Below are 16,152 nucleotides of genomic sequence, written 5' to 3'. Positions count from 1 at the left end.
CAAACTACCCAGCTGTTCTGAGTCCCATAACGGGGTCGCAAGTGTAAGCCTGCGATCCCATCCAAGGCATTTAGTGGCAGTATGCCAAACATGGACCGAATGTTTGGTGGGGCCCGAGAGTTTAAAGCGTTGTGGTTTGGAATAAAGAGCTCTATTATAGTTCCCACCAGAGAGCAGCCATCTATCCATGTTGTAGCCTGGATCCCCGGGACGGGTGTAGGTGCCATTATTGATGGCAGCTAGGTGGGCCGCCCAATAGCACTTTTCTAATGTCAGGGAGGCTGATGCCTCTGTCCTACCATTTCAGGGTGAGCTGACTGAGGGCGATACGTGGCTTTCCAGTCCATAACAAGTCCCGCTGAAGGCCTTCTACCTCTCTGAAATAGGACGTTGGGACCGGGTCTAAAGAATTATGCAGGGCATATAAAAACCGAGGCAAAGACATCATTTTAAAAAGGGACGCTTTTCCTAGCAGGGAAAGGGGGAGTGACTTCCAATTGATTATGTCTTTCCGCAGCCTGGTTAAGGGCTATTCTCGAGAGTCCGTAAGAGCAGGGAGGCCGATTTTGCTTTTAAAGGTCGAAATAAAACCAAGCGGAGAGTCATGATAAATTGAGAAGACTTACATTTCGACACTGGTTTAATGCCATTTCCTGAATATAAAATTGAAGAAAAGAAAGGGATCGGCATCTTACCTATTTCTATGAGAAAGTCCCAAAAGTGATTAAAGTGGCCTTTACTCTACACATGAATATATAAACGGTGGCTCTTGCGGACAATACACACTGCCTCAGCTATTAATAAGGCTTATCAAACAGCAGGCAGCCAGTACAAATTTGGAGGGTCATCCCCCATGAATAGTCCATTTGAACCTCTATACAATAAAATATGAGATTTGATGAAACTTTTTAGTCCTGAAGAAGGTGGAAACATTAAGAAATCACCGAAACGCTGCGTCGACTTTTAATAATTATGATTAGTTTTATCTGACATCAATATAGATTGTAACCCAATTTGGGAGGTATTGTGGTTTCATACTGAATGTTTTAAATAATAAATAATTTTGGTTTTATAAAAAGTTTTTTTCATCAAGATTTTGGTGCATATACAATACAGGGTGTTTGTATGATAGATTGAAGTGCAAAATATTTTAGAGAATAGACAAATGCATAATAATATCTCCTTTTGAGATAACTGACTACTTTTGTGAATTATTGACACTTGGCTGAGGGTGATACTGTATGCCTTTCTAGATTAATGACAGGGACTCTTGTGTTGTTGATTCGCATCTGTATTGGGCACCCCTTCGGTGGGATAGGCGGCTCTCCTGCCAGAACAAACAACAGGGATTTACTCCACTTAATAGAGTATCCGGAGAATCTACCGAAAATAGCAAGGATATCCAAGACAACAATCAGGGACCGCTTCGGAGAAGACAGATAAAATAGGATATCGTCTGCGTAGCGGGAGATGCGGTCTTCCCACTCCGGGGACCAGCGCATGCCCCGAATCATCGGGTCTCTGCGTATCCAGGCTGCCAATGGTTCCAAAGCTAGTGCAAACAGGAGGGGGGACAACGGACATCCCTGCCAGGTCCCCTGACCCAGCTCAAAGGTGGGCGACTTTTTATTATTAACTACCACTTGCGTTAGAGGTTTAGCATATAAGAGCTGCACCCATTGAATATATTTCGGGCCAATCCCCATCTTCTCCAGAACTGCCCAAAGATACCGCCATTCAATGGTGTCGAAGGCTCTGGTTGCATCAAGGGAGACTATTACAGCTGGTTCTAAGATGGAGGCTGCTCTGCCTAATACTCCATGCACCCTGCGCAAATGAAGCGTGGTGTTACTATGTGGAATGAAACCAGATTGATCTGGATGGACTAGAGTCTCGATCACTGTGATCAGACGGTTGGCCAGAAGCTTAGCCAGTATCTTGGGCTCTGCATTCAAGAGGGAAATCGGTCTGTAAGACCCACAATCAATTTTAGGTTTCTCCGCCTTATGGATAGTGATTATGGTGGCTGTTCTCTGGTCTGTCGGTAGGAACCCTTTTTCCCTTGAGTTCTCATACATGTCCCTGAGATACAGGGCCAGTCTGTCCGGTTTAAGCTTGTATAGTTCGACCGGAAGTCCATTAGGGCCAGAGGCCTTCCCCGAATTGATGGACCTGATCGCCTTCGCTATCTCCTCATTGGATATGTCGCTATCCAGAAAGACACGATCGTCCACCAAAAGCTTGGGCAGCGTTATGTCAGCCAGCATCTGACGGGAGTCCTCTACGGAATAGAGAGCAACTGAAGAGTAGACAGTGCAAAAATGAGCCGCAAACATGTCAACAATGCCTTGGGGATCTGTGAGGGGGCTACCTCCTTCCCAATGAAGTTCCGGCACTAGCCGGCTTGCCCACTCTTTTTTGTGCAACCACGCTAGGAGTTTCCCAGCTTTGTCTCCCACCTCATATAACCATCTCTGCGCAGCTCTTCCCAAGGCTCTGGCCTGGTCAGTCACCAAAGCTCTATATTCCTGCCGTCGGAGCTTGAGATAATGGAGTTTGTCGGGTGTAACTTCTGTTTCCAGGTCAGTTTCTAATTGTCCAATCTCCGCCTCAAAGGCCACTATCTCTTTATGGTGATCTTTCTTCTTTCCAGAGATTAGGGATAGGGCCTGACCCTGAATAATCGTCTTGAAGGCCTCCTAAAGCGTCTGCGGGGAGTCCACTGACCCCTCATTGTCAATAAAGTAATTATCTATTGCTGCGAGAAGCTCCTTGCGAATCTTAGGATCTCGGAAATATCACGGGTTGATGGGGGCCACCCGTCCCACCTGTTTATAAGTATGAACCACGTGAAGCCAAACTGGCGAATGGTCAAAAATACCCCTGGCCAGGTGTTTAATCTCATGAAGGTGAGCAATCTGAGATGCGGGGATCAAAAATAGTCTATACGTGTGGCCCGGAATGGAAGGTGTGCTGCACTGTATTTGGGTGATAGGTCCGCCAGCTATCTACCAGCCCCATGGTCTCAAGGAATTCAGGAAGCCAACATGATGTGAAGCTCACTTCTCGGGGGGGGGTGAAGATCTAGCTCGCCCGAGACTACTACGTTTAAGTCCCCTCCCAATATCAACTGACCCTCAAGAATAGCTAGCAATATAGTCCCTAAGTCTCTAAAGGTGGTGGCTTGCAAGCCAGGTGGTACATAAACCGACAGAAGTGAGATGGGGTGCCCCTCCCATGTGCCCGAGACCCCAATATATCGCCCCCGGTTGTCTGTTCAGGTTGCCTGTACCACAAGAGGAAAGGATTTCTTCATCATAATACCCACCCATCGTGAGCTAGAGGTGAATCCCGCATGGGCCAACATTATGTAACCCCCCCTGTGTAAGGCTTTGCATGCATTCCCAATGAGATGAGTCTCTTGAAGCAATACAAAATCAGGGGCCTGACGCTTAATGTATTGGAGGACAACACTACGCTTGATCTTATCCCCCAACCCATTGACGTTCCGACTTAACAATTTAATCCCTCTGTCCCACCGTGTAGCTATGACAGATTGGAAAATATCTCTACTTCCTCTACAGGAATTGTGGCATGTATTTCTACTTCCTCTACGGGAATTACAATATAAGTCGCTGATGCAATGAATACAACTAAAACCAAACAGAACACCCCCATCCAGCAACCCGCCACTCCCTCTGCCCTGCACTCTGGGCCTAGAACTGCCCACCGAAAACTTGCAGAGTGCCTGTCGCCTTCGTAAAGAACTAAAAGTAGAAGAAAAGGGGGAAATAAAGCGCTCCGCTTCCCTGTCCCCAACCAAGTCAAATGTACATCTCCATCTAAAGAAATGTATCAAGTTTGAAAGTGTCCACCACTGTAAAGGATCAGAAATAAGGAACTCCCCACCCAAGCCCACCCCGCCCCAGGCCCAAATCACTCAATCCGGAAATAAATGTTGACACAGTCTTCTTCTTGGCAGGTCGATTGTCTTCACTCTCCCTTCCAAAATGGTCGCCTGGGCTCCTCATTTCATGGTGTTCGATCCAGTCTGCCACTGCTTCCGGATGTTCGAAAAACCATGCCCTCCCATCCGCCTTGACCCGAAGACGTGCTGGAAATAACATCGAATATTTCAGACCTCTGTCTCTAAGCACTCGTTTTACTGAGAGGAACAACCTCCTTTGCCTTTGTACCCTCTGCGTGAAATCCGGGAAAAAGGTTATGGCTGCATTCTCATAACAGAGGGAGGCCCCATCCTGGTATTCTGCAGGATGACATCCCTGTCTCGAAAGTTCAGAACTCTGGCCAACATCGGCTACGGGGGAACGCCTGGCTTGGGATGGCCGCCCGGGACCCTATGCGCCCGCTCGATGACAAAGAACTTGCTGAGGCCTTTAGGCTGTAGATGCTTTAGGATGAGATCTTCAACGAAGAGGTCAGGGGACTGCCACTCTGATTTTTCTGGAACGCCCAAAATGCGGAGATTTTTGCGCCGTAGACGGCCTTCGTAGTCGTCCAGTTTTAAGTCTGTGAGTTTGCAGAAGTCTTGTATCTCCCCGACGAGACTTGTGGCAGTGATTTCCACTTGTTTGACCTTCTCGTTCAGCTTCTCCAGATCCGCCCTGATGAGGTTTACGTCAATTGCCATGGTGTCCATTTTATATTCGAGGGAGGTTTTGACTCCGGTGATAGCGTCCATCACAATTTTTAGCTACAGTTCCTGCTCCTCTTCACCTGAGCCACCCTGGGTGGCATCTCTGGCCAGTCGGTTCTGTTGCCCGTCTTTAGGAACCGCGTAGCGGTCTAATTTGTTGGCTTGCGCCACCTTGAGCCTCCGGGCCCCGGAGCATTTACTGCGATCCAGTGCGCTGCGTATCAGTCACTCTGGCCCTTCCAGGTCACACAGGGCAGGCGCCATCACTACCTGCACTCTACTGGCTGGCGAGTCCGTGGTATAGCAGACCACAATGTCCCAGATGAAGGGGGAACCAACACAGTCTCTGTTACCCTCAGAGGGAGCCCACTGCCATACAGAGCAGCCGCAGTCAGCAGACCCGGCGTCAGGGTTGAAACACGAGCCTCCCTAGACCCAATGTGCCTTCCTAATCGGTCATCACTGGAGCTTGGCCATGTGCCCTTACGGAGGGGATCTCACCTGCTTTTCTCAATGGTGATAATATTGCAGGGTCTTCTCCGCCGCAGCTCGGGATGCAAACTACCCGACCGCAGCACTCCCTGGGTCCTCGTTGGTGGTACGGGCCACAGCTTCCACACAATGGGCCCTTATGTGTAGAGCCCAGCAGTTACTGTCCTTGTTTGCAACCGCGGGTGGAGGGGAGCAAAACGATGCGCCGTCCGCCGATTTTTGGCACACCACGCGAGGATGGCGCTTTGTCTGGGCCCTTCCTGCCCCAAGGTGCCTCTTCACCGGACATCTGCCGACTGCGGGTCACGGCGGGGTCCTGGTCTTCACAATGCTGTCAGCATTCCCCCCCCAGCGGCGACATCTCCAGGATCTCGCGCCGCCGCGAGAAATCTTCCGCACAGCCGAGCCTTGCCCCGGCCTCCCTTGGCACTGTGGGTCCCGGCGTCTGAACGGCGGTAAGGCCTCACTGCTCCGGTCCCCGTATCTTTGCTCCCAAATGTCGGACGCGAGCCGGGATGGGCGGAATGGTCACTGCTAGCGCTCCGATGCACGGAGCCACATTCAGATGGTTCGGATGGAGGTGTCGGATAGACGTGGGGAAAGGTCGGGCGATGGAGCTCTACTCTACGCGGCCATCATGGATCGCTGCCTGGCCATGCCCCCCTTCTTTTTTAGTCTTAAAAAGAAAATCCCAAAGTGTGATTTTCTTTTTGAAAATAAAAAACATAATGCCCCCCTCACCATGGGAATCATCTCCCTTTGCAAGGGGAGTATTTTGTATTTTTTTATTGTCCCATACCGCAGGGTTTGGCTGGCAATGACGTTTAGTAAAAAAACAGCTATATGTCCGCCCATCCTAATTTGGTGGATGGACATATAGCCAATTCTCCCACAGCCATTACTCTATCGAAGAAGTTGGGCTATGGTGGTGATGGAGTAGCCACCGCTGTAGTCAAACATAAGATCAGTCCCCATTTAAATCGGGCTGGCAGTCCACTGTGTTGGTGGGGATGGAACACAGCCGCTGTTGCGACTGAGTTCTGTCTCTGACAACATACAAATCAGTCCCTAATTCAGAAGGTAGCATCTTTGACCAGGACAGACCTATTTGGTGCACCCGAGTCACGCGACATCATGGTTGGCCTCATATTATGTGTAGGTCTTGGTCTACCGCGACCATTGACCATCATTGGTGCTCTTTGCTTTTTGGTGCTATTTTTACTTACTTTTTAAAAATTCATATCTCTGGTGGAATTTTGTCATTATGGTATCATTTTGTTTAATAAATTTCACTCTATTTTTCTAATTTGGTTTGTGAGTTTAATTGTTTGATGTTTTGACTTTGTTACTGTTTTGGTACTGCACAAATACTTTACACGTTGCCCTAAATTAAGCCTCCCTGCTCTGTGCCATAGCTACCAGGGGGTTGAGCGGAGTTTAATTTAGTGATTTAGAAGGTTCACCCTGACAATAGTTGTGATTACGCCTTGAGGTGGACAATTACCCACCTGAAAGAGTATTCTAATTTCTTACCGCTGCAATATACAACAACATAAGCCTATTTTTTGTTCACCATGGCACTCTAGTCAGAGATCTCCCTTATGCAAATCAGTATTGACTCTGCTCCTCATGGAAACAGCCAATTCCGAACTGCCAGGCAAGGCCCCCTCCAAAAGAAAACACAAGTAATCCCAGACTGGTCTTGACTTTTCTTTTTTGGGCCAGTCAACAGACTGTAGATTGAGGCCTATGGAACAATGAGCATGTGACCTTTGTCTGGGCATTCCCAGAACACTTAGAGTGTTAACTGCAACAAACCTATCAGTTGTGTGAACTCTTGTTCATTTTAATTTTTTTGTAGATGGATTCTGAATAAAAATTGTTCCGAACACTCGTGTAGGAAAGTTTCAATTCTATTAAGGACACAGAGGAGAGGATTATGCTTTACTCTCTTTGCTTTTATTTACGCAGGTTATTTGAAACAACACTTCTTCAAGCTTACAAATAAAGCGCAGAAAACCTAACAGTCCCAGAAAACCCTGGGAATGACATCATAACACAACCAATAAGAGTCCAAAAGTAGTTTCCCTTCATGGCCAATCCGGATCCACATGAGGGTGTAACAGACCTCTCTCTGCTCTGATCCCCCTCTTTCTTCACATGAGTCATGCCACAATGATTTCCTTACTGGTCCAACTTGGATCCATTTGAACCTGAGAATACAAGAGACAGATCAGGGCTACTCTGAGAACAGAAATATGTCACAATCAACAAGTTATAGAATAACATTAATTTAATTTGCTCATTTTAGGCCCATAAACTCATTTTAAATGCCTTACTTACTTCTCAGGGCGAGCTTCATTGGAGAAGAATGACTTCTCGCCGGGTAGGATAATCTCCGCCTCTGCATCCTTAATAGAATTAAAACTTTCCTACACAAGAGTTAGGAACAATTTTCATTCTATGTCAGGACCGGAGGCGAGGATTATGCTGGTTCAAAGCTTGCTTACGACCAACTGAGCCATATACAGCACCGGCTTGAAGTAGAACCTCTTGAAAGTCAAGCCTGCCAACCAGTCTGCGGCATTCATAATGTCCTCTAATCTTGCCTCCAAGGAGAAGGCTTTAGAAGCCATCCCTCCCCTGGTAGAATGGGCTTCGAACATGGACAAGTTGAGGTCTGCCTCTTGCATGACCGATCTAACCCATCTTACAATTATGAGGGAGGAGACTGCTAAATGTGGTTTCTTCAGTGCAATTAGAAGTTGTCTCTCGCCCAGAGGCCGGTATTCTTCAGACATCAATTCATATCCCTTGAGGCACTGGACTACGCAGAGTTTGGGTGAGTCAGGGAAGGCTGGGTATTCTATAACCCTTGTATTAGTTTTGGTCCTTCTAGCTATTGTGAAAGATACCCCAGAGGGTGAAAAAATTCTGTCCGTTATATCCAAGACCCGCACGTCAGAGACTCTCCCGCAGGAGATTAAACACAGTAACATTGCCAATTTGGCAGACAACTCCTTATAATCCATTTGGTTGCCAAGAAAGGAAGAGGTTTAGAACTCTGTTAACATCCCAAAGGGCCAAATACCTTGGTGATGGGGGCAGTGAGAGCCTGATTCCTCGAAGAAGGCTACACACAAGAACATGTTCCCCCACCGGGACTCCGTTGACCGGATTGTGTCAAGCCGATATTGCTGAGCGGAAGGTATTAATGGATCGAAAGGCCAGTCCTTCCATTGCTAGCTCCGCCAGAAAGTTGGCTATCTCGACTACATCCACGCCCAAGGGATCGAAACCCCATCACAGACACCAATGTGTCCATCGGGTCCACGCTGACCTGTATCGCTTGACTATACTGTCTGCCCATACCTTCTTGAGGAGGTTCTGAGCCGAGCTCGAAAGTCCCGGGACTGACCATCCTCTCCTGTAGTCCACCACGCCATCATTGAGCCGTTGTCCCGATAATCATGGCGAATGGAGGGAAGGCGTATCCCTGTTCCTGAGCCCAAACCTGCAGAAAGGCATCCGTTGTGGCCGCAAGCGGGTCCGGTCTCCAGCTGAAGAACCAGGGTAGCTGGTGGTCCAGGCAGGATGCAAAGAGGCCCTCCGAGAACGGACCCCATCTCGCATGTATGCTCGCAAACACCTCCGTATCTAAATTCCACAAGCGGGAGTCCCTCAGGTGGCGGGAGTGCCAGTCCGCCACCTGGTTGTCCTGGCCCGGAAGGTATTTCGCTGTCATGGAAATCTGATGCTCTAGGCAGAATTTCCAAAAAATGGTTGCAAGGTCAGAGAGGACTTTGAAGCGCGTACCTCGGAGATGGTTGATGTATCTGATGGCAGATACGTTGTCCATCTTGAGCAACACGCAAGACAGCCCTCTGTCTCTGGTCCTACATCGAACCACTAAAGAGCCCGCGAGCAGCTCCAAACAGTTGATGTGTAACAATTGTTGAAATGAAATAAAATACCAGTACTTTTAAAGCACACAGCTACCTCCGAAGTGGTTTCCCGGCGCTGGTGCCCCTCGGGAAGATTACGCAAGCTATTGCCCAGAGTCACATGGTGCTGAGCTAACCTGCCGCCGGCGCCGGGGATTGAACCGTGAACCCCATAGTCCGGAGTCAGGCACCCTGGCCACTGCGCCACACCTCTTCCTGTTCCTGAGGAGACCACGATCCTCCTGTGGAAAAATCACCACATCGAGCGCCCCAACCGGACCTGCTGGAGTCCGATTCTATGACATTGTCCTGGGCGGAACCGAAGATTGCTCTTCCATTCCATGCTTCCATGTGGGAGAGCCACCATGAAATCTCATCCCTCACCTCGTCCATGAGCTCTACCATCTGGGAGTACTTGAGACCCTTCAGGAGATGAGTCACCTTGAGTCGTTGCAGGGCTCGATAGTGCAAGGGCCCTGGAAATATGGCCTGGATAGAAGAAGAGAGGAGGCCTACTAGGCGAGCAATCTGGCGCAGTGAGGTGCGCGGTTTGGCCAACGTGTGGAGTAGCTTGTGTCTTATTTTTGTCATTTTCCAAGACAGCAGACTTAAGGTGGAAGTTACAGAGTTGATCGTGAACACCAAGAAGGTTGCTGATTGAGACGGAACCAGAAGGGATTTCCTTTCGTTTATCACAAAACCCAAGCTCTCAAAAGGTCCACTGCAGTCCGCAGGTGGCACAACAATTGAGTGGGGGACTGAGCCACGATCAGCATATCGTCCAGATAAACGATAAGGCGGATGCCTCGTGCTCGAAGATGTTCCATCGTGGGTTTGAGAACCTTGGCGAAACACCAGGGAGCCGAGGATAATACGAAGGGAAGACTCAAAAATGTGAACGCCTGTTGGCACCACAGGAACGGCAAGAAACGCCGATGTGGCGGAAAAATCGTTATCACTAGATATGCATCTTTGAGATTGAGACAGGCCATCCAATCAGAGGGGCATAACACATCTCGAAGGACGTGGATTCCCTCCATTTTGAAATGGCGATATGCCAGCCATTGGTTGAATTCCTTTGGATTTATCATAGGACGTCGACCCCCGTCGGCTTTGTTCACTAGGATGATATTGCTGATAAACCCCCGGGGATGAATGGCGGTGCGCTGAATTGCTCGTTTTGATAGTAAGTCCTGTACTTCGCATTATTAGACTTGTCTCCTCTGCAGAGAATTGGATTGGTCGTGGCCTGCTACTCTGGTGTAGAGTTCCGTAAAATTCTATCTGGTATCCTTGCGTGGTTTGCAAGACCCAGGCATCTGACGTTAATTTGCACCATTCTCTGGTGAAGCCAGCTAACCGTCCTCCCACTTGAACCCCGGAAGAAGTGCACTCTCAACGGCATTATTGTTGGTGGGTTGTCCCTTCTGGCCTCTTCCTCGGAAATGCTGTCCTCTGGTAGGATAGAAGTTTGCAAAATGTGTTTGGTCCTGGTAACCGCTACCGTGCCTGGAGCCTTGCACTCTGGAGTACGGTTGGGGGTACCCCGCCGGCCGAGCGATCCTTGCCACGGACGGCCCTTTGGAACACTCGAGGGGAGAAAACCTTTTTTATAAAGATATAGGCTTTATCAAGGGAGGTAAAAGTGTTGACAAATTTGCCAAGCTCCTTGATAAAAGGCTCCCCAAACAGTCCTCCCTGGGCCATTGCCCCTGCCTCCGAGGCGGCCAGGTCTCCAAGCTTCGGGTCCACCTTGATAAGCAGTGACCGTGTGAGCTCCATGGACAGTTGGCATTACCCAACAAGATAATTGCCCTCTGTGCCCACCCCGAGAGCCCTTCAGGGGAAATCAAGGCGCCCGAAGACTTGGTGTCCTCCGCCATGTCGAGGACTTTAGTCAAGGGCCCCAACGTATCCAGACGCTTATCCTGGCATGCCCGCCAAGATGGATCGATTCTTTTTTCGGGTCCTTGACGAACTTTGCCAGAAAAGAGGCCATCTTTGGATCTATATTGAGCATTTGCGCCACTTTCCATTCCAATGAAGGTCTGGGATATTATGCCTTAAGACAGCTGCTTGCCTCTTTCTCAAGTGGCTTACGCAGTCGGTTGGCCACATATTGTGCCAACTGGTCACATGGGACCCACTCTGCAGATCGGGGGTGTAAAATCTGGTCGGGGTACAGCATATCAGATTGCGTGGCCTCAACTGATACCTCAGTATGATTGGGGGACGGTCTCCAAGGTCTGTATGAGCCTGCCTCCTTATCCTAGGGTTCGTCGTCCTGGAATTCTGGGGTTGGGGGGATCTAGTGCCTGGGGCTCTGACTCTGCGGGTGGTGCAGGGGGCAGGGTCTTTGCCATAAAGGCTTGCCTCAGGCGCTCAAAAACGTCCACACTCACTCCTTCCTCTCTAGGGCATTTCACCGGTGTAGTATCCGTGTTAACTGGGTCTGGTGGGGCAAGGGTAGGTTTAGGTGCGCTAGGAACTGGCTGGCATCTTTTTGTGCACTCACAGGCAATTTACTGGGCTATGGCTTCATCTACTGCGCAGCAAATGGAAGCATCTACCACGCTGTAGAAGTCATCATCCCATGGGAGATTGTCAAAGGTGTCTTCATAACCCTGCTCCGAGGCTTCCATATTTATTTGTATCTGTCCTAGAGTAAGCGAGCAGATAAGTAATATCTCCCTTTTAACGCCTCAGATATAGTGCTCCCTCACACAAGGGACAAGTGTATGGCAGACACAGGCTTGAATTATACAACTGAGTTCCAGTTATTTATTTACGAGGGCTGAGCCACACAATCGGGGTATTACCTCAGGACCAGTGTTCCCTTAATGACACCGCAGTCATGGCAAAAAAAATGTGAAACCGGCCCCGTTGGGCAAACAGAGTACTGACCCTGATCACATGGCGTTCAGAATATCACATACAGACCCCTTTGAAGGGGCGTCAGTCTCCCAGACAAGGCTTGCGTGGTGTCGGCTACCTACGCGGACTCGATCCTGTCAGTTAAAACTTACAGAAATCGCGCATCAGGAGAGCCGAGAACGGCCGGAGTCCAGCGCAACCTAGCGGGCGGAGGACTGTCACCGCAGGCGCAGCACCAAACACAACAATCGCAAAAGGAACCAGTGACGCTCCTGTGATCTAAAGATAAAAGCACAAGTCAAATAGCTGTACTTACAAATCCATTAAAAACTACAATCACAGCTGCATAGAACAAACACTCGCAAAGCCCCACAAGGACCGTAAACATAGAGACACTTAAGAGGGGGACTGTTACACAGACTGTTACAGAGACTGTTACACCATCATGTGGATCCTGATTGGTCATGAAGGGAAACTACTGTTGGACTCTTATTGGTTGTGTTATGTCATTCCCAGGGTTTTCTGGGACTGTTAGTTTGTCTTTGCTTTATTTGGAAGCTTGAAGAAATGTTGTTTTAAATAAGCTGCTGTAAATAAAAGCGAAGAGAGTAAAGCATAATCTTTTCGTCCGGTCCTGACATAGAATCAGGTATTTATTACAGAGAGTTTCCTTAAGAGAGGCTGGTGTAAAAAAAATAGAAGTTATACAGATTTCCAACCTCCGTCAAGGGCCAGAACAGAAAAACTAGCTACATATTTATAAAGCCGTGCTACACTTATGTTACTTTGTCCTGTAAATATTCAAGCAGTAGACAGGCTACACCTTATATGCCTGGGTCTTAGACAGGAGTCATAAGAAGATGTATTACCATAGTTTATACAATGTGTCCATATCAGTAGTAAAAATAACACCAGCAGCCAGATGACAGCATAAGCATTACATCTTCCGAGCTAAGCATGAATTAGCTCCTAAATATTAGTATTTATTATATTGTGAAATCTTGCTACTTTCTGTAAAAATACACATTTTACAAAAAAATGTTTTTTGCAATGGATAAATAAACTCAATATTCCTAAGAAAAGCTTGTAATGTTCATTAAAAATTATTCTTTTTTACACAAAATGTCAGCTTTTCATGTAATTATCTAGTCATTTGGTCACAAAACACCAGTCTGATGCTGTATTCCTCAAGTACTCACATCTTATACATCATATATAGACATGTTTTCCTTACATACTCTTGTATCACCTTCACATGCCAGGGGTTACCATCATATGCCTGAAATCTCTGTCATTATTCTAGGGATGACCACAATTCACTGATGATGGTCACTATGCCAAGCCAGCATTATATCAAGGGGGGCACTTCCATGCCTTGCATGCTCACATTATGCTAGGAAAGGCCTCTTGTAGAGAATCATGGGCGGAAGAACAGGAAATTGGACCTGGGGATACGTCTAGTGATCTTACTCCACTGGTCCTGGAACAGAAAGGTAACCTAGAAAGAGACGAGGGACAAGTAAACTGACAGTAGGAGGAAGACTGGAGGATACAACATGGCAAAACGAAAGAGAAACTGAAAAAGGATTTGTTCTGGCAGGAAGGGGACGGAGCAGGAGAAAGAAAAGGATGGAGAAGGAGGAGCACAGTCGGGATAGTGGAGAGGTGAAGAAGGAGCGGAGTTGGGCGAGCGGACTGGAGAAGGAGGACCAGAGTTGGCACCACAGAGAGGGGAAGGAAGGTCATTGAGGAACCAAAGGAAGACAATGGAGCAGTTTTGGGGCCAGCATGAACTTTACAAGAGGGACAGACAGAGACTAGGAGGTCGGAGAGGAAGAGATTGGATGGAAGAGTGGTGGATGGCATAGACGGGCCCCTTACCTCCGGCTACAAACCAGTAGGGTTAGGGGCACCCGAGTGAGTCTAGAGAAGCCACAGTAACTCCTTGCACTTAAACACTGAGCACAGTTATATATTTTTTCCCACTTTTGATGTATGATATGCTTTTTTTCCTTCTCTCTTCTCGGGCTATTATTAAAAAAGAATTTTACTTATTTTTGTGTGGCACACGGGTGACACGATATGTTTCTACACTGTTGTGGAATTACTCATGGGTAAAGCAAGATAAAAGTTGTGAATGTGGAGTTGGGAAGGCCCCAAGGGTATATGTATATAGAAAAAGTAGAGGAAAGAACTCTACTAGAATATGTTTTTTCTCCCTTTTTCCTTTATCCTCGACTATCCATTCCTTTTTCTCTGGTCTCCGTATGGCAGGTGTGTGCACCATCATGCCAGGGATGGCCACAATATGACATGAATGGTCACCATTATGCTAGGAGGGAGTCCCATCATGCTGTAAATAAAATGACCCCTCTAGGTCAGTGTTCAACAGATGCTGTAGGTGGCACAAGATGTAAATCGTCTGGTGGCCATGAGAGAGGAACACTGCATGGCTAGAAGGGCACCACACCAGGGGCACCTGTATTCTTACACACAACCATGCACAGAGGAAGAGACACAAGCATGCCCCCCACACTTCATCCTCCTCCAGCAAACAACCTTATTTTTTTACTTGCCTGTCTCCTTTGACTCCTCGGCATTCAAACTTTCAACATATATCCTCCTGCACCGTTCCACATTCTTCAGTATAAGGCTTCATATGGTTATGGTCAGGTTATCTAAAGAGTGTTAATTACACCAAACGTTTTTTGGCTTTACTGCAAATGTGACGTCAGTTTTATAACTGCACAGCAATGCCTAAATACATTAGTCTTCAAGAACTTTCTGATGAAGAACAGAGAAGACTGCTTAAAAAGAGCAAGTGGAAGAGCTTTCCAATATTGTGCAGTTGTGCAAAAGTCAGCATTTTTGCACTGGTCACCCCCATTTGTTGACTGATATTGGTGGTTATTGACTCTGATCGTGCACTGGGCCAGTGCTCTGTTCAAAACGTATATGATAATTAGGTGTAATTACAATTAGTACTGACAACCTACCTGTAAGTCCCTAGTATATTAATATATGGTGGGGCATGTAGGTTTAGAGGCCCAGTGGATTTAATGCACTTGCATGTGCACTGCTGTGGTGCTTGATGCCATTTTAAAGGCAATGTGTATACAAAAAAATTATGGATGGAATGCTTGAACTGATCTCAGCCATTGGTAGTTATTCTGGGCCACATCCCAATCCATCTTTATTTTGCACATCATGTCACCTCAGTTTGGACTAGCTATATGCCAGTCAGTCTTCACCCTGCTCCAATAGGAACAGTCAAGCTCCAACTGCCAAGCCAGGTCCTCCCTGAACCGGAACACTGGCAATCCAGGCCCGTCTTTGCCCTTGTTATGGGCTCATCAGCCGGATAAAGCTTTATTCAAGTGACACAGTGTGCAGGGGACCCACGTCTGGGTGACACAATAAGGATACAAAACAGTGGATTTAGGCCCAGATCTCTGAAAGTGGGTGAGTGTTTGACATGTTCAGCATTCCGTCCATCAATTGTTCTTTTTGCATTTGTCACCCCAAGTGGGATGGGGATGCCCAGACGTGGGTCCCATGATCACTATGCCACTGGATTCAAGCTATCCTTTCCGATGAGCGATGATACCCCGAAACCGTTCCTGATATACTTGTTTCCGGTCTGAGGAGGACTTGGCCTGGCAGTTCAGGTTGGACTATTTCCCTGGAATGCAGGGCCAACACCGATTTGCATATGGCTAGGTCCAAACTGGGGTGGCATGGTGAGCAAAAAACACAATTTATTTAGGCCCACGTCTCTGACTGGAGGTGAGTGTGTGGCATTAGTCAGCATTCCATCCATCAATTGTTGTTTTTGCATTTGCCATTTTAAAGGCAGTCCTGCTTTGCAGGCTGCTTTAAAAAAATGATGTACAAATTTGACTTTGGAATGAAAAGTACTTCCAATGTCTTAAACTACCTAATTTTTACATATAGTCACCTCTAAGGTCTACCCCAGGTACCCAAAGTGTAGGCTGTATTATGATAATTTGCAGGGACATTATAAAATAGGTTTTATATGCCCTTGTGAAGGAAAAACTGCCAATTCTGTTTTCTCCATTGTAGACTGATAGCTCCAAATGCTAACATGGGAAGGCTTTATTAAACATTAATAAAGCCTAACTTTTGACAAGAGCGAGCTTGAAAAATAATTCACAGTATTAAAAT

The sequence above is a fragment of the Triturus cristatus genome, chromosome 6, assembly GCF_964204655.1.
Source record: "Triturus cristatus chromosome 6, aTriCri1.1, whole genome shotgun sequence".
Classification (NCBI taxonomy): domain Eukaryota; kingdom Metazoa; phylum Chordata; class Amphibia; order Caudata; family Salamandridae; genus Triturus; species Triturus cristatus.
Note: the sequence above shows the minus strand (reverse complement) of the source record.